At 47.7% G+C, this 27,136-nt stretch overlaps 1 long non-coding RNA gene and 1 pseudogene across 1 annotated transcript; both read left to right on the top strand.

Moving 5' to 3' along the window:
- The first annotated feature begins 439 nt into the window (after positions 1 to 439).
- Positions 440 to 6,069, top strand: LOC140708607 (uncharacterized). The gene is made up of 2 exons (XR_012088754.1): positions 440 to 1,129; positions 4,594 to 6,069. It is a non-coding gene; the product is annotated as an uncharacterized lncRNA (long non-coding RNA).
- Positions 6,070 to 24,236: 18,167 nt separating this feature from the next.
- LOC119620368 (U2 spliceosomal RNA) lies at positions 24,237 to 24,338 on the top strand (annotated as a pseudogene).
- Positions 24,339 to 27,136: the final 2,798 nt, after the last annotated feature.

The following is a 27,136-nucleotide window of genomic DNA, read 5'->3' as shown; positions in this document are numbered from 1 at the left end:
CTTGGCCTCCCAAAGTGCTGGGATTACAGGTGTGAGCCACGGCGCCAGGACTTTTTTTTTTTTTTTTTTTTTTTTAATGGAGTCTTGTTCTGTTGCCCAGGCTGGTGTGCAGTGGCACGATCTCGGCTCACTGCAAGCTCCACCTCCCGGTTTCACGCCATTCTCCTGTCTCAGCCTCCCAAGTAGTTGGGACTACAGGCGCCCACCACCACGCCCGGCTAATTTTTTTGTATTTTTAGTAGAGACGTGGGTTTCACCGTGTTAGCCAGGATGATCTCGATTTCCTGACTTTGTGATCCGCCCGCCTCGGCCTCCCAAAGTGCTGTGATTACAGGCGTGAGCCCCCACGCCCGGCCGAGGCCTTTTTTTTTTTTTTTTCTTTTAAAGAGATGGGATCTCACCGGGCACTGTGGCTCACGTCTATAATCCCTAGGATTTTTGGAGGCCAACAGAAGGGGATCGCTTGAACCCAGGAGTCGGAGGTTGCAGTGAGCGGAGATCGCGCCACTGCGCTCCAGCCTGGGCAACAGAGCGAGACTCCGTCTCAAAACAAAACAAAACAAAACAAAACAACAACAACAAAAACCCCAAGCATTTAGCAGGCATGGTGGCGCACACGCCTGTGGTCCCAGCCACTCGGGGGGCTGAGGTGGGAGGATCACTTGAGCCAGGGAGTTCGAGGCTGCAGTGAGCAGTGATCGCGCTAGGGGACAGAGCCAGAACTTGTCTCAAAAAAAAAAAGAAAAAAGAAAAAGAAAAACAAAAAACCGGCCAGTGTGTGAGGGGCGCACGATTTTTAAGATGTGAGAGGGAATTGTGCTTCACGGTCACCACCAGATGTCGCGACATCGGGTGCCGCGCCGTCCCGCGTCTGTGGCGCAGTGGCCTGAGAAACTGGCTGCAGAGCCCGCTCTTCCTAGGCTACTGCCCGAAAACGCAGAATTTGGGGAATTGGAACTTTGGAGGCGGGAGCGAAAGACCTCTTCTTCTCCCGCTGGAAATACCCCTTTTTTCGGGAAGCGCGCCCCTGCCTTCCAGAAAGGAAGAACTGTGATCGCGCCACTGCACTCAAGCCTCTGGGTGACAGAGCGAGGAGACCCTGTCTCCAAAACACAACCAAACAAAAAAGGTAATGGGGGGCCGGGCGCGGTGACTCAAGCCTATAATCCCAGCACTTTGGGAGGCCGAGGCGGGTGGATCACCTGCGGTCAGGAGTTCGAGACCAGCCTGGCCACCATGGTGAAATCCCGTCTCTACCAAAAACACACGCACACAAAAATAGCTGGGCGTGGTGGCGGGTGCCTGTAATCCCAGCTACTCAGGAAGCTGAGGCAGGAGAATCGCTTGAACCCGGGAGGCGGAGGTTGCAGTGGTCTGAGATCACACCATTGCACTCCAGCCTGGGCCACAAGAATGAAACTCTGTCTCAAAAAACAAAAAACAAAACAAAACAAAAAGGGTAATAGGAACATTGCTGGTAATTGCTGTGTGAGGACACTGTAATGCCACATTTATACCTGTCTTTCTGAACTTCTATGCCAATGTAAATATGCATATGTGTATAGATATCTCCATATATAGTTACTCTCACCTTGTTCACGGCTGCATTTACACTAGATATACCATTTTCTCCTTCAAATAATGTTATTGCTAACTATGAATGTAATACATGCTCAGTGTAGGAAATTTGGGAAACATAGGAAAAGAAAGCACTCATTATCCCTACCATCCAAGGATATTCACTTTGGCATGTTTCCTCTTTTCCCAGTATTAATTTTTTACTTAAATAACAACGAATACAATGCAGTTGTAAGGACTCAACCAGCAGACACATAGTGAGTAAAAACATTGAAGTCCTTTTTCAGTGTCCTTTCCCAGCTGTCCTCTTCCCACGCATCTTTTTCTGTGCCACTTGCTAGAAGTTTGGTGTATTTACCACCAGATTGTTTTCAATGTGTCACATATGTTTGTGTTATATAAAAACATACTTTAAAAATTATATATAAATGGAATTATACATTACATACCCATCTTTCTTGGAGACATTTCCATGCTAGCACATATAGATGTGCCTTATTCTTTTCAAACTGCTGCAAAATATTTCATGGTATAGATACACCATATTTTACCCTTCTCCTTGCTGATGGTATTTAGATTGCTTCTAATTTTTTACTATTAAAACAATACTGCAATTAATATCCTTGTAAATATCTCTTGTCACAAATGTGCAAGTATTTCTTCAGGATATACTAGAAGTAGAATTGCTGTATCAAAGATTATGGCATTCAAAAATTGGGGATTGTTACAAAATTACCCTTCAAAAGACTGTACAACAAACAATGGAATATTATTCAGCCTTAAAAGGAAGAAAATTCATTTAGCAGAGCAGAAACTGAAAAATAAAAAAAGGAACTTCTGACTGGGCGCGGTGGCTCATGCCTGTAATTCCAGCACTTTGGGAGGCCGAGGTGGGCGGATCACGAGGTCAACAGATGGAGACCATCCTGGCCAACATGGTGAAACCCCGTCTCTACTAAAAATACAAAAATTAGCTGGGTGTGGTGGCATGCACCTGTAGTCCCACTCAGCTACCTGGGAGGCTGAAGCAGGAGAATCGCTTGACCCTGGGAAGCAGAGGTTGCAGTGAGCCAAGATCAGGGCACTGCACTGCAGCCTGGAGACAGAGCGAGACTCTGTATCAAAAAAAAAAGAACTTCTGTTGGGCGCGGTGGCTCACGCCAGTAACCCCAACATTTTGGAAGGCCAAGGCGGGCAGATCACTTGAGGTCGGGAGTTCCAGACCCACCTGGCTAATATGGTGAAACCCCGTCTCTACTAAAAATGCAAAAATTAGCTGGGTGTGGTGGCGCACGCCTGTAATCCCAGTTACTCCGGAGGCTGAGGTAGGAGAATCGCTTGAACCCAGGAGGCAGAAGTTGCAGTGAGCTGAGATTGAGCCACTGCACTCTAGCCTGGGCTACAGAGCGAGACTCCACCTCAAAAAAAAAAAAAAAAAAAAAAAAAGACCAGCCTTACCGACATGGTGAAACTTGTCTCTACTACAAATACAAAAATTAGCCGGGTGTCATGGCAGGTGCCTGCAATCCCAGCTACTCTGAAAGCTGAGGCAGGAGAATCTCTTGAACGTAGGAGGAACTTCTGACACATATTACCACATGGATGAATCTTAAAGACATTACATTAAATGAAACAAGACAGACACAAAAGGACAAATACTGTGTGATTCCACTATATGAGGTAGCTAGAGCAGTCAAACTCATAAAGACAGAAAGTAGAATGGTGGGCGCCAGGGACTGGGAAAGGAGGGAATGGGGAGTTAGTGTTTAGTGGGGAAAAAGACAAAAAGAGTTCTGGAGATGGATAGTGGTGATGGTCACACACAATGAATATTAATTAATGCTACCAAACTGTACGCTTAAAAATGGCTTAAATGGCACATTTTTTGTTATCGTTGACCACAATTTTTAAAAAGACTGTACCAATATCAATTCCCACCAATACTGCATAAGAGAGAGTATCTAGTCCTCCACCACTTCATTAATATTATACTTTGGACACATTGAGGGGCAAAAACAACACTTTATTGTTTTAATTTGCATGTGCCCGATTACTTCTGAGATTGGATACCTTTTGAATGTTTATTTAACACTAATTTGTCTTGTGAATTATCTGTTCATTTCCTTTGCCCAATTTTAGTATGAATTTGTACAAGTTCTTTATATATTCTAACAACTAATAATTTATCTAATTGTGGTAAATATTGTCTTTCAGACTTACTTCACTTTTTTTTTTTGAGACAGTGTCTCACTCTGCTGTCTAGGCTGGAGTGCAGTGGTGTGATCTCCGCTCACTGCAGCCTTCACCTCCTGAGTTCAAGACTCCTGAGTAGCTGGGCTTACAGGTGCATGCCACCACACCCGGCTAATTTTTGTATTTTTAGTAGAGGCGGAGTTTCACCATGTTGGCCAGGCTGGTCTCGAACTCCTGGCCTCAAGTGATCCGCCTGCCTCACCCTCCCACAGTGCTGGGATTACAGGCGTGAGCCACTGCGCCTGGCCTTACTTCACTTTTCAATTATGGTGTCTTTTGTAAAAACAGACGTTTTTTTTTAAAAAAAAAAAAAAAAGCTCCCATCTCTCCAAAAATACAAAATTAGCTGGGTGTGGTAACACACACCTGTTGGCCCAGCTATTCGGGAGACTGAGGTGGGAGGATCACCTGAGCCCAGGGGTCAAGCCTGCAGTGAGCTGTGATCTCCTCACTGCTCTCCAGCCGGGGTGACAGAGCAAGACCCTGTCTCAATCATCATCATCATCATCTGACAATCTTTTTCTTTATGGCTTCTGGGCCAAAGGATTAAATGAAGGTTTAAGGCTTGTTGATAACTATTAATAACACACATTAAAAAAAAAAAACTATACATAACACACATTTGAAATCTACGGCACATTGCCTGAAGTTGGCATGTTGGGTTCTGGCTCTGTCTCTTGCTTGAACAGTGTTTGGAATGAACAGACCAGGGTGCTCCCTCTTCCAGCCTCTGATCGCCTCCCATCTCCTTTTCACTTGCAGCCTCCGACGCCATCTTCTTGGCAACCTCCTGCTTCGGGGCCCAGCCAACACTGTTTTTGTGGTTATCTGCTTCTTGTCCCCAAGCATGAGCTCCCAGATGTGTCAGAATGACTCCACCCAGGTGGAGGAAGCCACCAACTGCCTGGTCAACCGGCATCTCTCTGAGCTTCTACTTCGGCCTCGACGATGTGGCTCTGGAAGGCAAACTGGTCAAGTGTCTCTGGAAGATGCAAAGCCAGCGTGGCGTCTCCCTCTTTTGTAGGACCTGCAGATGAGATGAGTGGGATAAAACCCTGGATGCTGCAGGGGCAGCCTTGGCCCTGGAGTGGAGCCTGAACCAGCCTCTTCTGGGTCTTCATGCCCCAGGTTCTGCTGGCACAGACCTCATCTCTGGGACTTCCTAGAGAGGCCTTTCCTAGATGTGGTAGTGAAACTCGTCAAGAGAGTGGATGATCGCCTGACCTCTGCGGGCTGGCCGCCAGGAACCAGGCCAGGCAACTGTCTTTTCCAAAGTCTTGCCACCCTCAAGCACGACTGGGAGCCTAGCGAGCCCAGCGACCTCTGAGAGGCTCCTTTCAAAGGATCAGCGTTTCTGCCTGCCTGAGCCTCCCACTCCAGGCACTAGGCCGCTTTTTAACCACCCTGGAGCCCTCGCCCAAGCCTCGCCCAAGCCAGGGACAAAAGAGGGGCAGGGCCTGGGGTGGGGAAATCAAATTCATGACCTTCTTAGGGTAAGGATGTTCCAGGAAGAGGAAACCTGCCATCCCACAACCCCTAGACCATAATAGCATTTATTCCCTCCAGGGATCAACAAACCAGTGATAGACTGTGGAGCCATTGAAATCTGCTATTTAAGGCCGGGCATGGTGGCTCACGCCTGTTGGCACTTTGAGAGGCTAAGGCGGGAGGATCACGAGGTCAGGAGTTCGAGACCAGCCTGGCCAACATAGCAAAACCCCATCTCTACTAAAAATACACACACAAAAAAATTAGCCAGGTGTGGTGGTGGGTCCCTGGAATCCCAGCTACTCAGGAGCCTGAGGCAGGAGAACCACTTGAACCTGGGAGGCAGAGGTTGCAGTGAGCCAATATTGTGCCATTGTACTCCAGCCTGGGCGACAAGAGCAAGACTCCGTCTCACCAAAAAAAAAAAAAAAAAAAAAGAATCTACTGATTAATGCCTATCTTAACTCCAGTGTCAGTAGCAGCTTTGACAAACGCCTTTTATATCACATGACTATACTTTGCCAAGCATACTGAACACTATTATAATTGTTTCCTAATACCTCATGTGATACCCCCATGCTTCTTCATAAGTTCGTAACACATTTAAAAATAGCATGATGCCGGGGGCGGTGGCTCATGCCTGTAATCCCAGCACTTTGGGAGGCTGAGGCGGGTGGATCACCTGAGGTTGGGAGTTCAAGACCAACCTGACCAACATGGAGAAACCCTGTCTCTACTAAAAATACAAAATTCACCAGGTGTGGTGGCCCAGGCCTGTAATCCTAGCTAATTGGGAGGCTGAGGCAGGAGAATCGCTTGAACCCAGGAGGCAGAGGTTGTGGTGAACCGAGATTGCATCAGTGCACTCCAGCCCGGGCAACAAGAGCAAAACTCCGTCTCAAAAAAAAAAAAAAAAGAATTAGCTGGGCATGGCGGGTGGGAGCCTGTAATCCCAGCTACTAGGGAGGCTGAGGCAGGAGAATTGCTTGAACCCAGGAGGCAGAGGTTGTGGTAAGCTGAGATCGTGCCATTGCACTACAGCCTGGACAACAAGAGCGAATCTCCATCTCAAAAAGAAAAAAAAAAAATTTCAGATAATCTGGAACGGTAAAAAGAAAAGAGTAAAATTACCCAAATAAATTACCAAATTCCCATCATCTGGAGGTAACTACTGATAGCACAGATTTTTTAAAAATGGGTTATCATATAATGCTTTCTATTTTTTATCCTGCTTTTTTAAACTTAATTTTTCTACTTAACATTGTTTTATTCTAATAAATATATATCTTCATTTAAACAGCTGCATAACTTTCTGTTGTATATATCATAATTTATTTAACTCATACTAATGGGGCACTTATAAACAACTCTATGATATAAATGCATCTCTTCATATATTTATATGTGTGTGTGTGTGTGTGTGTGTGTGTGTGTGTATTTAGAGATAGGCTCCCACTCTGCTGCCCAGGCTTGTGTGCAGTGGTACCATCATAGCTAACTGTAACCTCAAATTCTGGGGTCAAGTCATCTTCCCACTTCAGCCTCCTGAGTAGCTGGGACCACAGGCACGTGCCACCATGCCTGGCTAATTTATTTTTATTTTTAAGTTTTTGTAGAGCTGGGTTCTCACCATATTGCCCAGGCTGGTCTCAAACTCATGGCCTCAAGTGATCCTCCTAACTCAGCCTCCTAAAGCATTGGGATTTAGAGGCAGGAACCACTATGCCCAGTCTCTTGACATATTTTGTAAATAAAAAACGAGGAAGAAATGTTTACAACAGAGGCATGTGCCACCATGCCCAGCTAATTTTTTGTATTTTTAGTAGAGACAGGGTTTCACCATATTGGCCAGGTTGGTCTCAAACTCCTGACCTCAAGTGATCCGCCCACCTTGGCCTCCCAAAGTGCTGGGCTTATAAGCATGAGGCACTGTGCCTGACCTTAAATGACTAATTTCTTCCTTTTTTTAAATTTTCTTTTGAGACAGGATCTTACTCTGTCACCCAGACTGGAGTGCTGTGATGCAATCAGAGCTCATCGCAGTCTCCACGGGTCCCAGGCACAAGTGATCCACCTCAGCTTCCCAAGTAACTGGGATTACAGGGGCACACCACTATACCTGGCTAATTTTAAAAACTTTTTGTAGAGACAGGTTCTTGCTATATTTCCCAGAGTGGTCCTGAACTGCTGACCTCAAGCAATCCTTCTGCCTCAGCCTCTGAAAGTGCTGGGATTACAGGCATGGGCCACCGCACTCACCAAAAGGACTAATTTCTTCAATATATAAGCGGTTTCTATAAATATATGAGAAACAGATTAATAACACAATAGGAAAATGGACAAAGGACAGGATCAGACAATTCACAGAAAAGAAAATTGTTCTTTTTTTTTCTTTTTTTTTTTTTTTGAGACGGAGTCTTGCCCAGGCTGGAGTGCAGTGGTGGCGCTATCTCGGCTCACTGCAAGCTCCGCCTCCTGGGTTCACGCCATTCTGCCTCTGCCTCCTGAGTAGCTGGGACTACAGGCGCCCACCACCACGCCCGGCTAATTTTGTTTTTTCGTATTTTTAGTAGAGATGGGGTTTCACCGTGTTAGCCAGGATGGTCTCGATCTCCTGACCTCGTGATCCACCCGCCTCGGTCTCCCAAAGTGCTGGGATTACAGGCGTGAACCACCATGCCCAGACGAAAATTGTTCTTAAACACATGACAAGATGTGCAGCTTCACTTAGCATAAGAAAAATGACCATTCAGTGTATGAAGTGGCTTTTTTTTTTTTTTTTTTTTGAGACGGAGTCTCCCTCTGTTGCCTAGGCTGGAGTGCAGTGATGCGATCTCGGCTCACTGCAAGATCCATCTCCCGGGTTCACGCCATTCTCCTGCCTCAGCCTCCTGAGTAGCTGGGACTACAGGCACCTGCCACCACACCTAGCTAATTGTTTTGTATTTTTAGTAGAGACAGGGTTTCACCGTGTTAGCCAGGATGGTCTCGATCTCCTGACCTCGTGATCCGCCTGCCTCGCCCTCCCAAAGAGCTAGGATTACAGGCGTGAGCCACCGCACCCAACCCTGAAGTGGCATTTTTTAATATTTCAGATTGACAAAGATAAAATGAGACTGTTAATACTTTTGTTTCCAAGAGTGCAGAGAAATGCATCCTCATGCATTGTTGATCAGTGTAAACTGGTACAACCTCTTCAGAAGGCAGTTGGGTAAGTAGCTATGAAAATCTCACTTGCAGCTAGGTGAGGTGCCTGTCATCCCAGCACTTTGGGAGACCAAGGCGGGTGGATCACCTGAGGTCAGGAGTTCAAGACTAGCCTGGTCAACATGGCAAAACCCCGTCTCTACTAAAAATACAAAAAAAAAAAAAAAAAAATTAGTCAGGCGTAGTGGCAGGCACCTATAATCCCAGCTACTTGGGAAGCTGAGGCAGGGAGAACTGCTTAAACCCAGGAGGCAGAAGTTTCAGTGAGCCGAGGTGGCACCATTGCACTCCAGTCTGGGCAACAGAGCGAGACTCTGTCTCAAAAAAAAAATAAACAAAAGAAAATCTTGAGTGCACATACCCTTTGTGCCAGCAATTCCACATCTGGGAATTTTACAGATACTCTCACAGATGTGAAAAAAGAAGTATGAGCACAGATGTTCCCTGCAGTATTGTTAATAGAAATACACTCAAGGCTGGGCACGGTGGCTCATACCTGTAATTCCAGCACTTTGGGAGGCCGAGATGGGTGGATCACTTGAGGGCAGGAGTTGGAGAGCAGTCTGGCTAGCATGGTGAAACCCTGTCTCTACTAAAGATACAAAAATTAGCCAGGCGTGGTGTCGCACCCCTGTAGTCCCAGCTACTCGGGAGGCTGAGTTGGGAGAATCACTTCAACCCGGGAGGCGGAGTTTGCAGTGAGCCGAGATCACACCATTGCACTCCAGCCTGGGCGACAGAGAGAGACTCCATCAAAATTAAAATAAAATAAAATAAAATAAAAATAAATAAATAAAATAAAATAAAATAAAATAAAATAAAAAAGTAAACCTTAGCAGCAGCAAGGCAGCCATCACCTTTGCTCTCTGAAGCCTGCAGTAGGGATGGGTATGAATTAGCTGTGGCGGGAGGGGCTGAGTAAGCTCTGAGACCAGGTGGCTGCTGGAAATAGCAGAGGGAGGCAGTGGCCCAGGCTTCCCAAAAACCAGTCTTCAGGAATAAAGATAATGCTCCCAATTTTCAGAACTGTTCTGCTCACTCTGAATCAGAGTGGAAAACACTGACTGCTGCATCTAGCAAAGGAGATGTTTCAGCACTGTTTTGGGAAGAAGGGCCTGTAGGGCTTATCTGACGAGGGCCTTACTGTCATCTCCCCACCATGCCAAACAGCCTGTCCTTAGACCCAGGGCTCCCACCCCCACTTTCAGATTAGCTGCCAGCCTCCAACACTCTGCAGTTTGCCTTTCCTGCGAAGCAGCCCCTGTGAAAGCTGTTTGTCTGAGCATCAGGCCTGAGCATAATCTGCTTTAGAAGCTGACGTGACCTGTTCTTCTTTTACTGACAACACTTTAATACAGAAATTCTGTTGGCCTTTTAGATTTATATATGCTTCTCCTTCCCCCTGGGCTTTTCCTGGAAGCAGGTTGGCAAGGTTTACTGGAACAGTATGGTTCCTACCCCCACACCAGCCAAGTCCTTGAGAAGGGAGAAGGTGCTGAGCCACTCAAGCACATGGCCAGGGGAGCTTAGAAAAACAGGGACTTGCAACCTGCCTGGGCAATACAGTGAGACTCCTTTCTCAAAAAAAAGGGGGGGGGGGAAACCAGAAAAACAGGGACCTCTAAACACAAGGAGGGAAAAGCTGAAGAAGTGGGTGCTAGAAGAGCCTGGAGATGTATAGATGGCAGCCTGTCTGCTGCTCTGGGCCTTGGCCATCGCCTGTGCTGCTCATGCTTCTGCTGTCTCTTCTCCTTTCACAAAACTATAAGAGCTCAGGTTGGGGCTGTTCAAAAGCTTCCCGCAATGTGCTGATTCACTCTAAGTGCCTGATCCTCTGCAGACTGACTTCATACACTTAAAATAATTCACTCGTTTCATTGTTAGCTCTGTCCTCTCCACTTGCATTTCAGGCCAGAGCAGTACAGTGAGGTCCCAAGCTCTGTCCTGTAAACCACAAATACAATTCTAAGGCCCCTCCACAACCATCTGAATGGGCCCTTCTCCTTGGCTAAGGACATTCCCAAGCAAATCTGAAAATCTGGTTCAGGCCATGATGGAAGAGCAGGTCCCACAGGCATCATTATAACCTCCTCCCTTTTGGAATTCAGGAAAAGCCAACCAGCATTAACATCAACACAGATCTTAAGTCTGGTAAGAAACATTTGAGATCTGTTTTCTCTGAAGCTTGCTATCTGAAAGCTTCATCTGCCTGATAAAACCTTAGTCTCTACAACCGCTTATCACAACCCAGACATTCCTTTCTACTGATAATAACTCTTTCTTCTTTTTTTTTTTTTTTTTTTTTTGCTAGACAGTCTTGCTCTGTCACCCAGACTGGAGTGCAGTAGCGCCATCTCGGCTCACTGCAACCTCCTCCTCCCGGGTTCAAGTGATTCTCCTGCCTCAGCCTCCCAAGTAGCTGGGATTGCAGGCACGTGCCACCACACCCGGCTAATTTTCTTTTTTTTTTTTTTTTTTTGAGACAGAGTTTCGCTCTTGTTGCCCAGGCTGGAGTACAATGTCGCAGTCTCGGCTCACCACAACTTCTGCTTCCTGGGTTCATGCGATTCTCCTGCCTCAACCTCCCTAATAGCTGGGATTACAGGCATGCACCACCACACCCAGCTAATTTTGTATTTTTAGTAAAGATGGGGTTTCTCCATGTTGGCCAAGCTGGTCTTGAACTCCTGACCTCAGGTGATCCACCCGCCTCGGCCTCCCAAAGTGCTGGGATTACAGGCGTGAGCCACGGCACCTGGCCAACTCTTTCAACCAATTGCCAATCAGAAAAAATTTAAAATCTGCGTGTTACCTGGATACACTCCCCCCAAGCACTTTGAGTTGTCCTGCCCTTCCATATGGAACCAATGTAAGTCCTATATGTATTTGACTGATGTCTCATGTCTCCTTAAAATGCATAAAACTAGGCTGTGCCCTGAGCACCTTGGGCACATGTTCTCAGGATCTCCTGAGGGCTGTGTCACAGGCCATTGATCACTCATATTTGGCTCAGAATAAATCTCCTCAAATACTTTTTTGTCAACAGTCGAGTGGGCTCAGGTGAGCAGGGCCTGAAACAGATAACATGGAAATTTATAATAAAATAAGGGGCCCATGCCTTAAGACATACCACAGAGTAAATATAACACTGTATAGGCTCTCCCGGGTGACCCTGGACTACAGAATGTGGGTTGTGGGGAGGGAGAGACGTGGACTTTTTCCTGCAGGTCACAGCTTGGGTGCACCTAGAAACAGGCAAATACCACCCCTTCTTTTCTGGAAAGGTGGGGCCTGACAGCTTTGTGTGGGGAACCAGTTCCCTGTTAGAGTCCAGGTCTAGCTCTGTCGCCCAGCCTGGAGTGCAGTGGCGCGATCTCCACTCACTGCAAGCTCCGCTTCCCAGGTTCACGCCATTCTCCTGCCTCAGCCTCCCATATAGCTGGGACTACAGGCGCCCGCCACCGTGCCCGGCTAATTTTTTTTTGTATTTTTAGTAGAGATGGGGTTTCACCGTGTTAGCCAGGATGGTCTCGATCTCCTGACCTCGTGATCCGCCCGCCTCGGCCTTCCAAAGTGCTGGGACTACAGGCGTGAGCCACTGTGCCCGGCCTAGAGTCCAGGTCTAAAATGCCTCCTCAGTAAATAAGCATGTTGTTCTCAACCTAACCCTAAAAGCCTGATATTTGTAGGAATAAAATTGATCTTTCCTACCCTGGGCAAAGTGCTCCCCTGACAAATATGCTCAGTCATGGAGTGGAGACAGATAAGTCAACAGATGCTGGGAATAGAGTGGAGACAGATAAGTAAACAGATGCTGGGGATATGTCGTGATACAGAGCCAGGCCAGAGTCAAGCAAGGTCCTGCATTGAAAAGGTGTGAAAAAGCTATTGCGGTGATGGGAAGGGGTGTACTGTTTTGAAATGGGAAGATAAAAACAGAGCCACGGGGGTTCTGCACCATCGCCTTGGAACAAACAGTATCTGCCTCCACATCTGCAATGACTCAGATCTCTGCTCTGGGCATACTTGCAGTCAAATCAGGGCTACCCAGACATCCTGTGTTTGTGAAATGCTGAGAAAAACAGATGGGGACTAACTGGCTTCCAGCAGTTGCCTACTCATCCACCCTCTTCCAAACACCCAGGCTGGGGAATGACATTTTGGGGATGAGTCCTCCTAATGCTGCTTCTCTTTGGAGAGCAATGTGTGAAAATTGACCCAAGGAGTTGTCTCATGGAGTGAGGCATGATTGGCTGTCTTTTTTCAGAGCCTCCCTGAGCTCATCTACCCCCATTCCCTGAGATCACTGGAGCCTGCCTGGCCAAACAGAATATACCCACTAAGGGAAATAAATTTCCAGGCCACAATAACAAGCATCACCACTTTGAAAAGAAAAAACCATAAAATGAAATTCTTCAGAATAAGAATTTTTAATTAGCCTAATAAACACATTAAAAGATATAAGGAAGATACTAGAACTATGAAACAAATGAACACAAAAACACCAAAAAGAACCAACAAGAAATACTAAGTTGAAAATATAACAGTTGAGGCTGGGCAAGGCGGCTCATGCCTATAATCCCAGCACTTTGGGAGGCCAAGGAGGGTGGATCACCTGAGGCCAGGAGTTCGAGACCAGCCTGACCAACATGGTGAAACCCCGTCTCCACTAAAAATACAAACATTAGGCAAGCATGGTGGCGCCTGCTGTAATCCCGGCTACTCAGGAGGCTTAGGCAGGAGAATTGCTTGAATCTGGGAGGCGGAAGTTGCAGTGAGCAAAGATTATGCCACTGCACTGCAGCCTGGGTGACAGAGTAAGACTCCATCTCAAAAAAAAAAAAAAAAAAAAGAAAATAGTACAGTTGTTGCCAGGCTTGGCAGCTCACTCCTGTAATCCCACCACTTTGGGACTCCGAGACAGGTGGATCACCTGAGGTTGGAAGTTCAAGATCAGCCTGACCAACATGGAGAAACCCTGACTCTACTAAAAATACAAAATTAGCTAGGTGCGGTGGCGCATGCCTGTTATCCCAGCTACTCGGGAGGCTGAGGCAGGAGAATTGCTTGAACCCAGGAGGCAGAGGTTGCGGTGAGCCAAGATCGTGCCACTGCACTCCAGCCTTGGCAACAAGAGCAAAACTCCGGCTCAAAAAAAAAAAAAAAAAAAAAAAAGGCCGGTCGCAGTGGCTCATGCTTGTAATCCCAGCACTTTGGGAGGCTGAGGAGGGCGGATCACGAGGTCGGAAGATCGAGACCATCCTGGCTAACAGGGTGAAACCCCGTCTCTAGTAAAAATACAAAAAAAAATTAGCCGAGCATGGTGGTGGGCGCCTGTAGTTCCAGCTACTCTGGAGGCTGAGGCAGGAGAATGGCGCGAACCCAGGAGGTGGAGCTTGCGGTGAGCCGAGATCGCACTACTGCACTCCAGCCTGGGGGACAGAGCAAGACTCTGTCTCAAAAATAAAATAAAATAAAAAATAAAATAAAATAAAATAATAAAATAAATAAAATAAAATAAAATAGTTGTACTAAAGAACACAAATGATTGAATAAACAGCAGAATGGACAGAGCTGAGGAATATATTAGTGAACTGGAATAACATGAATTCCCCAAAAGGAAGAAGAAAAAATAAAAGAACAGGAAATAAAAAAGAATAGCTAAGAGATATGGAGAATAAAAGTGAAATGGTAACATTCAGAAGATAAGATTCCTGGAAAGAGAAAGAGAAAAATAGAGAAGAGGAAATATTTAAAAAAATAATGAAGAAAAAATTCTCAGAATTAGGAAAAAAAGATGAAGTGTGAACACAAGATCTGTATACAGATTATTCCTCATTAAAAATAATTTTGGCCAAGCGTGGCCAGGCGCGGTGGCTCATGCTTATAATCCCAGCACTTTGGCAGGCCAAGGCGGGTGGATCACGAGGTCAGGAGATCGAGACCATCCTGGCTAACATGGTGAAACCCCGTCTCTACTAAAAATACAAAAAATTAGCCAGGCGTGGTGGCAGGCCCCTGTAGTTCCAGCTACTCAGGAGGCTGAGGCAGGAGAATGGCTTGAACCCAGGAAGCGGAGCTTGCAGTGAGCCGAGATTGTGCCACTGCACTCCAGCCTGGGGGACAGAGCAAGAGTCTGTCTCAAAAAAAAAAAAAAATTTTTTTTGGCCAAGCGTGGTGGCTCACACCTGTAACCCCAGCACTTTGGGAGGCCCAAGGCCAGAGGATCTCTTGAGCCTAGGAGTTAGAGATCAGTCTGGGTGGGCAAAACCCTGTCTCTCAAAAAAAAAAAAAAAAAAACCTAAAAAAAGTTAGTCTGGTGTGGTAGCACAAACCTATAGGTAGGAGGGTCGCTTGAGCCTGGGAGATGGAGGGTGCAGTGAGACATGATCACTCCACTGCACTTCAGCCTTGGCAACAGAGCAAGACCCTATCAAAAAAAAAAAAAAAAAAAATGAGTTGGAATATGTCAATGAGGAGAGAGAAGGAAAAACTTACAGCCAGGGCCGGGCACGGTGGCTCACACCTGTAATCCCAGCACTTTGGGAGGCAGAGGTGGGCAGATTATGAGATCAGCAGATCGAGACCATCCTGGCTAACACGGTGAAACCGTGTCTCTACTAAAAATACAGAAAAAATTACTAAAAATACCACACAGCTGGGTGTGGTGGCAGGTGCCTGTAGTCCAAGCTACTTGGGAGGCTGAGGCAGAAGAATGGCGTGAACCTGGGAGGCAGAGCTTGCAGTGAGCCGAGATCGTGCCACTGCACTCCAGCCTGGGTGACAGAGCAAGACTCCGTCTCAAAAAAAAAAAAAAAAAAAACAAAACCAAAAAACTTATAGCCAGAAACATTTGGGGGAAATTTAAGAATATCAGAGACAGAAAGAGCATTCTAAAAATTTCCAGAGAGTCAGATCACAGATAAAGGAAAAAGAGATCTATTTATTTATTTATATATTTTTGAGACAGAGTCTCACTCTGTTGCCCAGGCTGGAGTGCAGTGGTGCCATCTGGGTTCACTGCAACCTCTGCCTCCTGAGCTCAAGCGATTCTCCTGCCTTAGCCTCCTGAGTAGCTGGGATTACAGGTGACTACCACCAGGCCCAGCTAATTTTTGTACTTTCAGTAGAGATGGGGTTTCACCATGTTGGCCAGGCTACTCTCGAACTCCTGACCTCAGGTGATCTGCCCACCTTGGCCCCTCAAAGTGCTGGGATTACAGGCATGAGCCACTGTGCCAGCTGAAGAGGCCTATTTATTAACATTAGATTTTTCAACACCAATACCAGGTGGAAGAAGACAATGGCAAAGAATTTTCAAAGTAATGAAGAGAAATATCTTAGAACCTAGAATTTCTTTTTGAGACAGGGTCTTGCTGTGTTGCCCAGGCTGTAGTACAGTAGTGTGATTATAGCTTACTGCAGCGGCAATGTCCCACGCTCAGGTGATCCTCCCATCTCAGCCTCCCAAGTAGTTGAGACTATGGGCACACACCACCATGCCCAGCTAGTTTTTTTTATTTTTAGTAGAGACCCGGTCTTGCTATATGGACCAGGCAGGTCTTGAAGTCCTGAGCTCAAGCAGTCATCCTGCCTTGACCTCCCAATGTGTTGGGATTATGGGCGTAAGCCACTGTACCTGGCTTTGACCTTTAAAACAAGAAACCTCCCTACTGCCCATGGACCCCGTATCTCCTTCCAGTTAGTTGCCACCTCTCTGCTTCCCTCTACAATGAAGCATCTCCAAAGGGTGATCTGCAGACATTGTCTCCACTCCCTCCGCTTTTTTTTTTGTTTTAGATTGCCTTTTTTTTCTACAGTCCTGAAAATCATCACATATAGATTGTCTTTTAAAAAGAAATAAAATAGGCTGGGCGCAGGGGCTCATGCCTATAATCCCAGCACTTTGGGAGGCCGAGGCAGGTGGATCATCTGAGGTCAGGAGTTCAAGACCAGCCTGGCCAACATGGTGAAACGCTGTCTCTACTAAAAATACAAAAATTAGCCGGGTGTGGTGGCGGGCGCCTGTAATCCCAGCTACTCAGGAGGCTGAGGCAGGAGAATTACTTGAACCTGAGAGGCAGAGGTTGCAGTGAGCCAAGATCGCGCCACTGCACTCCAGCCTCGGCGACAGAGTGAGACTCCGTCTCAAAAAAAAGAAAAGAAAAGAAAAGAAATGAATATGACAGTTATGTTTGGCTTCCAGTTTAAAAATGGCTTCCTGCATAAATCCCTCTAGAATAATTATACAAAAATTAAAAAGTTGTCGGGTGCAGTGGCTCATGCTGTAATCCCAGCACTTTGGGAGGCCGAGGCGGGTGGATCACCTGAGGTCAGGAGTTCAAGACCAACCTGACCAACAATGGTGAAACCTCATCTCTACTAAAAACACAAAAAATTAGCCGGGTGTGGTTGCGGCGGGCGCCTGTAATTCTAGCTACTCGGGAGGCTGAGGCAGGAGAATCATTTGAACCCAGGAGGCGCAGGTTGCAGTGAGCCCAGATGGCGCCACTGCACTCCAGCCTGGGCAACAGAGTGAGACTCCATCTCAGAAAGATCTTATTTTCTTCGTGTGTTTTGTTGTTGTTGTTGTTGTTTTGTTTGCTTTTTTTTTTTTTCAGAGACTGTCTCAACTTGTTACCTAGGCTAGAGTGCAGTGGAACAATCATAGTTTACTACAGCCTCAACTCCCAAACTCAAGTGATTCTCCTGCCTCAGCCTCCTGAGTAGCTGAGATTACAGGCATTCACTCCCATGCCTAGCTAACAAGGAGTTCTACCTTATAGGAACTGGTTTAACATTGTTTAACCCAGCGTTTTCCAATTTTCAATTTCAGTTTCTATTTCAGTTTTTGTGTGTGTGTTTGCGGTGAGTGGGGTGGGGGACAGAGTCTTGCTCTGTTGCCCTGGCTGGAGTACAGTGGTGCAATCTTGGCTAACTGCAGCCTCCGGCTCCCTGGTTCAAGTGATTCTCAGCCTCTGTCAGTAGCTGGGACCACAGGCCCACTCCAGGATGCCTGGCTAATTTTTGTATTTTTAGTAGAGACAGGGTTTCACTGTGTTGGCCACGCTGGTTTTGAATTCCTGACCTCGAGTCACTTTAGGAGATCCTCCTCGGCCTCCTAAAGTGCTGGGATTATAGGCGTGAACCACCGTGCCCGGCTTTGTCCCTGGTTCTTTAGCCAATGTGTCATCCCCTCAAAACATTCTTGCCCACTCTCCTTTTCCCCAAGCAGTGGCAATAAACTTTCCTTAAAGTCTGTGAGTCTGGTGGAAGGCGGAGGCTGCAGTGAGAGGTGATCGCACCACTGCACCACAGCCTAGATGACAGATGACAGAGAGAGACTCCGTCTAAAAAAATTAAAAAATTTAAAAAAAATTTTTAAGAAAAGACTATGGGTCTGGGAGGCAGGTCAGACACTGCCAACGGCAACTGCAGCAAGAATAAGAAACACAGTCCCTTCAAAGGAGCCAGGTGCACAGATGCGCACCAGGGGACTCCACTCCTGTGGCGACATGGCAGGGATGCAAGGATAGAAATCAGATTAATGATTATCAGAGACTGGTGGCAGGCGAGGGGGGTGCGAAGAGGCACCAGGGCACTTTTTTTTTTTTTTTGAGATATTTTATCATTCTTGTCACCAAGGCTGGAGTGCAGTGGCCTGATCTCAGCTCACTGTAACCTCCACCTCATGGGTTCTAGCGATTCTCCTGCTTCAGCCTTCCAAGTAGCTGGGCTTACAGGCGTGTACCACCACTCCCGGCTAAGTTTTTCTATTTAGTGGAGATGGGGTTTCACCATGAAGGTCAGGCTGGTCTCGAACTCCTGACCTTAGGTGATCCACTGGCCTCTGCCTCCCAAAGTACTGGGATTACAGACAGGTGTGAGCCACTGCGCACCAGGACACATTTTGGGGTGATGGAAATTCCCTATATGTTAATTATGGTGCTGCCGGGTGTGGTGGCTCACACCTGTAATCCTAGCACTTTGGCAGCCCGAGGTGGGTGGATCACGAGGTCAGGAGATTGAGACTATCCTGGCTAACAGGCTGAAACCCCTTCTCTACTAAAAATACAAAAAATTAGCCGGGTGTGGTGGCGGGCACCTGTAGTCCCAGCTACTCAGGAGGCTGAGGCAGGAGAACGGAGTGAGCCGGGGAGGTGGAGCTTCCAGTGAGCAGAGATCGTGCCACTGTACTCTAGACTGGGCAACAGAGCAAGATTCTATCTCAAAAAAAAAATATATATATATATATGGTGCTGCTCACACCGTTTGTCAAAATTCTTTGAACTATACACTTAAAAAGAGCATAAACTTTTAAAAATTAAATGAGTGTAAATTAATGTTAAAAAGGGTGTAAATTATACCACAATAAATCTGATTTTTTTTTTTTTTTAAGTAGGAGATGAGAAGGTAAAGGGAGAGAATACTGTATTGTAGTCTATAGGAATGAGACCTTCTGGGTTCAAATCCCACCGTCATCACTTGCAAACTGTGCAGTAACCTACAGCAAGTCAGTTACTTTTCTTTTGACCGAAGTGGAGGTTACAGCAGAACCTACCTCCTGGGGTATGGAAAGGATGAAGAAAGAAAGCGGCAGGGCGCAGTGGCTCACACTGGTAATCCCAGCTCTTTGGGAGGCCAAGGCGGGCTGATCACGAGGTCAGGAGATCGAGACCATCCTGGCTAACACGGTGAAACCCCGTCTCTACTAAAAATACAAAAAATTTGCCTGGCGTGGCGGTGGGCGCCTGTAGTCCCAGCTACCGGAGGCTGAGGCAGGAGAATGGCATGAACCCGGGAGGCGGAGCTTGCAATGAGCCGAGATTGCGCCGCTGCACCCCAGCCTGGGCAACAGAGCAAGATTCCATCTCAAAAGAATAATCCTAATAAATAAAAGAGAAAGAAAAGAAAGAAAGAATCGGACTGTGGCGGTGGCTCACACCTGTAATCTCAACACTTTGGGAGGCCGAGGTGGGCGGATCACCTGAGGTCAGGAGTTCGAGACTAGCCTGGCCAACAGGGCGGAATCCGGTCTCTACTAAAAATGCAAAAACTATCCAGGTGTGGTAGTGGGCACCTGTAATCCCATCTACTCGGGAGGCTGAGGCAGGAGAATCTCTTGAACCCGAAAGGTGGAGGGTGCAGTGAGCCAAGATCATGCCACTGCACTCCAGCCTGGGCACAGCCAGACTCCATCTCTAAATAAATAAATAAATAAACATTAGCCAGACGTGGTGGCACGCGCCTGTGGTCCCAGCTATCCGGAGGCTGAGGCAGGAGAATCGCTTGAGCCCGGGAGATGGAGGCTGCAGTGAGCCGTGATGGGGCCGCTGCACTCCAGCCTGGGCGACAGAGCAAGACCCTGCCTCGAAAGAAAGCGTCCCAAGGCGCCTGGCTCACCGCTCCAGAGCGCGCTCCGGGGTCGGCCCCCGCCCTCCAAGCCGGAGGGAGATGCTGTGGTCCCGCCGTCCGCCTGCATCCTCAGGTTCCTTTGGAGGGAAGGGGAGTGGAGCCCACAGTCCCTGACACCCTTACAGTCCAGCTCAGTGACTTGGGGAAGGGAGTGGCGCATGAGGAGCGCGAAGCCGGAGTCCAAAGGAAGGTCCTTCCGTCCCGGCCCCCGACCCCGGATCCGCCGAAGCGACTGCGGACGCGGTTCCCAGGCCTGTCCCAGGAGGGCGTGTCCGGGAGGGGGACCGATGCCTACGTCAGAAAAGAGCGCGGGAGACTCGCGGGATTCGTGGAGAGGCGTGAGGGGAAACAGCAGGGAACGTGCGCGGGGGATGCGGTCGAGGCGCAGTGGGAGGGGCCCAGGATTCTGGGTAGTTAGTTGGGGGGACGCGCCTGAAGCTCAGTAGCTAGAGGAACTGGAGTAGCGGTGGGGGTCTTAGCAGAACCGCTGTGGAGCCGACTACCCGAGAGACGGGGTGGGGGGCGCGGCTGAGGCGGGTCGGGGTGTGAGGGGTGGGAGGCGCGGCTGAAGTGGGATGGGAGGGCGTGGAGAGGCAAGGGTGGGAGGCGCGGCTGAGGTGGGGTGAGAGGAAAGTAGCGGGGTGAGGGGTAGGGGAGGCAGAGGCGAGGGTGGGAGGGAGGTGGGGGTGAGGGGTAGGGGGGTGAGGGGTGGAGGAGGCAGAGGTGGGGTGGGAGGCAGGTGGGGGTGAGGGGTGGGTGGTGAGAGGTGGAGGAAGCAGAGGCGAGGGTGGGAGGGAGGTGGGGATGAGGGGTAGTGGGGTGAGGGGTGGAAGTGGCAGAGGTAGGGTGGGAGGCAGGTGGGGGTGAGGGGTAGGAGAGGCGGATGTGGGGTGGGAGGCAGGTCGGGGGGTGAGGGGTGGAGGAGTTGGAGGCTGGAGGGGCCGGGGTGGGGGAGGAGGAGGCGCGGTGGGAGGCAGGTGGAAGAGTGAGCGGTGGGGAGGCGGAGGCGGTTGGGAATGCATCCTGTGCCTGCGGAAATTGGGGGAATTCCCCAGAGGGGTAGGGGCTTGGGGCTGGGCTCCTAGATTTGGCCCAGGACCTACCTGGCTGTGGCTATTCTTGGTCCTGGGAGAGACGGAATGTCCGGGCCTGGCCGAGCTGTGGCCTCTGGGGCTCCCTGGGGCGGTGTGGGAAGGGGCACGCTTTCCGTGAGAGCGGAAATTCTCTCAGGCCGGGGCCGTCTGTACCCAGCCAGCTGGTCCCCTTTGGTCCCCTCCGGCCCTGTTTGAGGACCAGCTAGCATTTTTTTTCCTTCGCCGCCTCAGTCTTCCTTGCTCCAGGAAGCCTGTGCTGCCTGCTAAACTGTCTTATTCTTTCTTCTTTTCTGTCAAACTCAGACACAATCTGCTCAGGGAAGCTACATCTGGCCAGTTAGACATAGCCCCAGCCCTGGCTCGGGGCCAAGTTTCAGAATTAGTACAAAGAGAAGCAAAGGCTGCAGGTTCAGGCCCTGGCTTGTCTACACCGCTCCAGTCCCTACCCCCAGCACCCTCAAGTGTCCCACCGTTTTTTCCTTTTAAGGCCAGGGCAGTTTCCACCTTCCAGACCCTGAAATCCTCTCTCCCACCTCTTTTTTGAATTTATATTATGCACAGGCTTTAGACATCTCTTGCACATTTGAGTTGAATTTTTTTTTTTTTTACATCTAAATGAGATGCCAATTCTATTTTTTAAAGCCAGTGGCAAAAATTTCAAACAGGCGGGGCGCGGTGGCTCACGCCCGTAATCCCAGCACTTTGGGAGGCCCAGGCGGGCGGATCACCTGAGGTCGAAAGTTTGAGACCAATCTGACCAACATGGAGAAACCCCGTCTCTACTAAAAATATAAAATTAGCCGGGTATGGTGGCGCATGCCTGTAATCCCAGCTACTCGGGAGGCTGAGGCGGAGGTTGTGGTGAGCTGAGATCCTGCTATTGCACTCCAGCCTGAGCAACAAGAGTGAAACTCCGTCTCAAAACAAACAAAAACAAAACAAACAAACAAAAAAACCGGGCGCGGTGACTTACGCCTGTAATCCCAGCACTTTGGGAGGTCGAGGTGGGTGGATCACCTGAGGGCAGGAGTTCGAGACCAGCCTGCCCAACATGGCGAAACCCTGTCTCTACTGAAAATACAAAAAATTAGCCAAGTATGGTGGCGGGAGCCTATAATCCCAGCTACTCGAGAGGCTGAGGCAGGAGAATCGTTTGAACCTGGGAGGCGGAGGTTGCAGTGAGCCGAGATCGCACCACTGCACTCTAGCTGGGCGATGAGCGAAACTCCATCTCAAAAAATGAAAATAAAAATAAAAAATAAAAAAATTTCAAATATACAAAGGATGTATCTTATGTGCCTTCCCGTCCCTGACCTCTAGTTCCCTGCTCCAGAGGAAACATCTGCTACATATTTTTGTGATCTCTCTTTGCTCTTATTAAAAATCTATCTGAAAGAAAATTCAAATAAAAGAAACATTTACAAAAAGTTACCAAATGAAATGAAGCACAATCGGAAAAATAGGGTGCAAAGCCTGCTTGGGGTAGATTTTCCTTAGGTGGACACTGGAGTGAGTGAGGCTTCTTTTTTTTGTTGTTATTTCTTTTAATGGAGTCAGAATCTTGCACTCCATCTCCCAGGCTGGAGTGCAATGGCACAATCTCGGCTCACTGCAACCTCTGCCTCCCAGGTTCAAGCAGTTCTCTTACTGCAGCAGGACAGGCCACAGACAAAACCTTTCAGACACCAAGTTGTAGAAGGAAGGGCTTTATTCAGCTGGGAGCATCGGCCAAGCTACCATCTCAAAATCCGAGCTCCCCGAGTGCATAATTGCTGTCCCTTTTAAGGGCTCACAACACTGAAGATTTCACATGAAAGGGTCATGATTGATTGAGCAATCTAGGGGATACGTGACAGGGGTTTAATGCACGGATAGAAACAGAACAGGGCAGGGAGTTTCACAGTGTTCTTCTATACAGTGTCTGGAATCTATGAATAACATCGGTTTCTAAGTTATGAATTGATTTTTAACTACTGGGTTTAGGCCAGGCAGACCCAGGCCTGGTTTTGGGCCTGGCGCCGGGCTGCCTGTCTTTGGTTTTACCTCCTTGTTTTTTTTCTTATAACAGGTACTGAGTATAAAACAACATAAAACAATGTGAGAGGATCTTTTTCTTTCCTCATTACCTCAGCTTCCGGAGTAGCTGGGACTACAGGTGCGTGCCGCCATGCCCGGCTAATTTGTGAGACTTCTTTTTTTTTTTTTTTTTGAGACGGAGTCTTGCTCTGCTGCCCAGGGTGGAGTGCAGTGGCCAGATCTCGGCTCACTGCAAGCTCCGCCTCCCGGGTTCACGCCATTCTCCTGCCTCAGCCTCCCGAGTTGCTGGGACTACAGGCGCCCGCCACCTCGCCCGGCTAGTTTTTTGTATTTTTTAGTAGAGACGGGGTTTCACTGTGTCAGCCAGGATGGTCTCGATCTCCTGACCTCGTGATCCGCCCGTCTCGGCCTCCCAAAGTGCTGGGATTACAGGCTTGAGCCACCGCGCCGGGCCTGAGACTTCTTGAAATATGAATCCAGTGGTATTGAGATTGAGGAAGTCTTGCTTCCCGGCTTGATTCACTTCCCACTAAAAACACAGGCATTGTTCCCTACACAGAGGACTTTTTAAAACAAAGATATAATTCACATACAATTCACAAATATAAAGTGTACATTTAATTGGTCTTTTAGTATAATTCACAAAAGTTACACAGCTGTCATCACAATCAACTTTAGAACATTTTATCACCCGCAAAAGAAGCTTCATACCTGAGCTGGGTACATTGGCTCACACCTGTAATCCCAGCACTATGGGAGGCTGAGGTAGATGGCTTGAGTCTAGAAGTCTGAGACCAGCCTGGGCAACACGGCAAAAACCTGCCTATATAAAAATGCTATACATGGCAAAACCTGCCTATACAAAAAAAAAAAAAAAAAAAAAAGACCCAGGTATGGTGGCATGTGCCTATAACTACTTGGGAGGTCAAGGCAGAAGGATCCCCCGAGACTGGAGAAGTTGAGGCTGCAGTGAGCCGTAATCACGTGCCACAGTATTCCATCCTGGGCGATGGAATGAGACCCTGTCTCAAAAAAATAAAAAAAGAAATCTCATACATTTTAGCAGTCAGTCCTTTCTACACTCACCCCCCAACCCCCCCTTGCCCTAGACAACCACTCTACAGTTCCCTGTTTTGGATGTTTCATATAAATGGAATCATGCAGATTACTTCTTGACCTTTCAGCTAAAATCAAGTGTAATATCTGTTCTTATCAGTTTGATGTGTCCCCTATCTGAGGATGTAATAAAAATAAACATAAATAAATGGAATCATGCAATATGTGATTTTTGTGACTGACTTCTTTCATTTAGCCTAATTTTTCAAGTTTCTTCCATGCTGTAGTGTATATCAGTATTTAATTTCTCTTTTTGTGGCCAAATAATATTCCATTAAATGGATATGCCACATTTTATTTATCCATTCATCAGTTAATCATCATTTGGGATGTTTCTATTTGGTTATTATGAATAATGCTGCTGTAAACATTCATGTACAATTGGTGTGGACATATGTTTCCATTTATTTGAGTACATACCTAAGAGTGGAATTGCTGGGTCATATGGTAACTATGTTTAACTTTTTTTTTTTTTTTTTTTTTTTTTGAGACAGTCTTGCTCTGTTGCCCAAGCTGCAGTACAATGGCAGGATCTCAGTTCACCGCAACCTCTGCCATCCGCCATCCGGGTTCAAGCAATTCTCCTGCCTCAGCCTCCCCAGTAGCTGGGATTATAGGCATGTGCCACTGTGCCCCTCTAATTTTTTTTTCTTTTTTCTTTTTTTGAGACAGAGTCTTTCTCTGTCGTGTAGGCTGGAGTGCAATGGGGCGTTCTTGGCTCACTGTGACCTCCGCCTCCCGGGTTCAAGTGATTCTCCTTCCTCAGCCTCCGGAGTAGCTGGGATTACAGGCATCCCCCACCATGCCCAGCTAATTTTTGCAATTTTAGTACAAACAGGTTTTCGCTGTGTTGGCCAGGCTGCTCTCGAACTCATGACCTCAGGTGATGCACCCGCCTTGGCCGCCCAAAGTGCTGGGATTACAGGCATGAGTCACCGTGCCCGGCCTAATTTTTGTATTTTTAATAGAGGAGGGTTTTCACCATGTTGTCCAGGCTGGTCTCAAATGCCTGACCTCACATGATCCACCCACCTCGGCCTCCCAACATGCTAGGATTATAGGAGTGAGCCACCGCACCCAGCCCTCTATGTTTAATCTTTTGAGGAGCAGCCGGACTGTTTTCCAAAGTAGTTGGACCATTTTACAATCTCCCAGGAGTGTAGGACAGGTCCAGTTTCTCCACACCCTTGCCAACACTTTGTTGTTACATATCTTTTTATAATAGCCATGCTAGTAGTGTGAAGTGGGACCACATTGTGTTTTTGATTTGCATTTCCCCGATGGCTATGATCCAAGGCCTTTTTGTAACCAGAATTTGCAGTTAAGGTTGTTTGTCTAGCCAATTGTCATTTTCACCAGATGTGGTGATGGCTCTGGAGGACTTCAGGTTGTCCACTTTTCACTTTTTTCTCAGCAGCACAGCAGTGCCCTCTGCACTGTGATTATAATTAGCCACCCTGTCACTCAAAGCCTTCTTTAGCACCACTTGCATGCCAGGCACTGTGCTGGTTGTTGGGGAGACAGCAAAAAGCAAGATCTCACCCCTTGGAAAGTATGGTGGTAAGCATGTGACCCTGGACTTGAATCCCTGCTTTCTCACCTCCTAGCCTTGTGGCCTTGGCCTTTCCCATGCTCAGTTTTCTTGTCTGTGAAATAAAGTTGCTCTGGGAGTTACACATTGAGCACTTAGCACAGTGTCTGGTACATAGTGAGTGCTCACTAAGTATTTTTTATTGTTAAAGGTGAAGGCAGGCATGGTGGCTCCTGCCTGTAATCTCAGCACTTTGGGAGGCCGAGGTGGCTGGATCACTTGTGGTCAGGAGTTCGAGACCAGCCTGGCCAACATGGTGAAGCCCCGTCTCTACTAAAAATACAAAAATTAGCTGGGTGTGGTGGTGTGTGCTTGTAATCCTAGCTACTGTGGAGGCTGAAGCAGGAGAATCACTTGAATCAGGGAGGCGGAGTTGCAGCGAGCCGAGATCATGCCACTGTACTCTAGCCTGGGCAACAGAATGAGTCTCCATTTCAGAAAAAAAAGTGAAGCCAGACAATATAATAAATATTACAGTAACAGATAATGAGATGTGATAGGGGAAGTACAGAGTGTCATGGGAGCACAGAGTGGCCATCCCCAGCCCAGTTCAGGGTCTAGGAAAGGCTATGCAAAGGAAGTGATGCTTAAATTGAGAGGTGATGGATGAGCAGGAGTTGGCTAGATCAGATCAAGAGCAGTGTGTGTGTGTGTGTTCCTGGCAGGTGGAACAGAAGAGGCATGGTATACTGGGGAGACTGAAATATGTTCAGAATGTCTGGAGCAGTGCTGTCCAATAGAACTCTATGTTTACGAAAAATTTCTCAGGCTGGGCATGGTGGCTTATGCCTGTAATCCCAGTACTTTGGGAGGCTGAGGGGGGCGGATCTCCTGAGGTCGGGAGTTTGAGACCAGCCTGACCAACATGGAGAAACCCCGTATCTACTAAAAATACAAAATTAGCCAGGCCTGGTGGTGCGTGCCTGTAATCCCAGTTACTCGGGAGGCTGAGGTAGAAGAATCACTCGAACGCAGGAGGCGGAGGTTGCAGTGAGCTGAGATCACGCCATTATGCTCCAGCCTGGGCAACAAGAATGAAACTCTGTCTCAAAAAAAAAAAAAGAAAAAGAAAAAGAAAAAAAAGAGAAAAATTTATCTATCTGTGTGCTGCCCGATATGGTAGCTACTAGCCACATGTGCTGATTGAGCATTTGAAATGTGGCTAATGGGACAGTAGAACTGAATGTTTACTGTTATTTTATTATGTATTTATTTTTGAGACAGAGTTTTGCTCTTGTTGCCCAGGCTGGAGTGCAATGGCACAGTCTTGGCTCACTGCAACCTCTGCCTCCCAGGTTCAAGCGATTCTCCTGCCTCAACCTCCCAAGTAACCGGGATTACAGGCATGCACCACTAC

This window comes from Chlorocebus sabaeus, chromosome 16, assembly GCF_047675955.1.
Source record: "Chlorocebus sabaeus isolate Y175 chromosome 16, mChlSab1.0.hap1, whole genome shotgun sequence".
NCBI lineage: Eukaryota > Metazoa > Chordata > Mammalia > Primates > Cercopithecidae > Chlorocebus > Chlorocebus sabaeus.
This window is presented reverse-complemented; position numbering and strand designations above follow the sequence as displayed.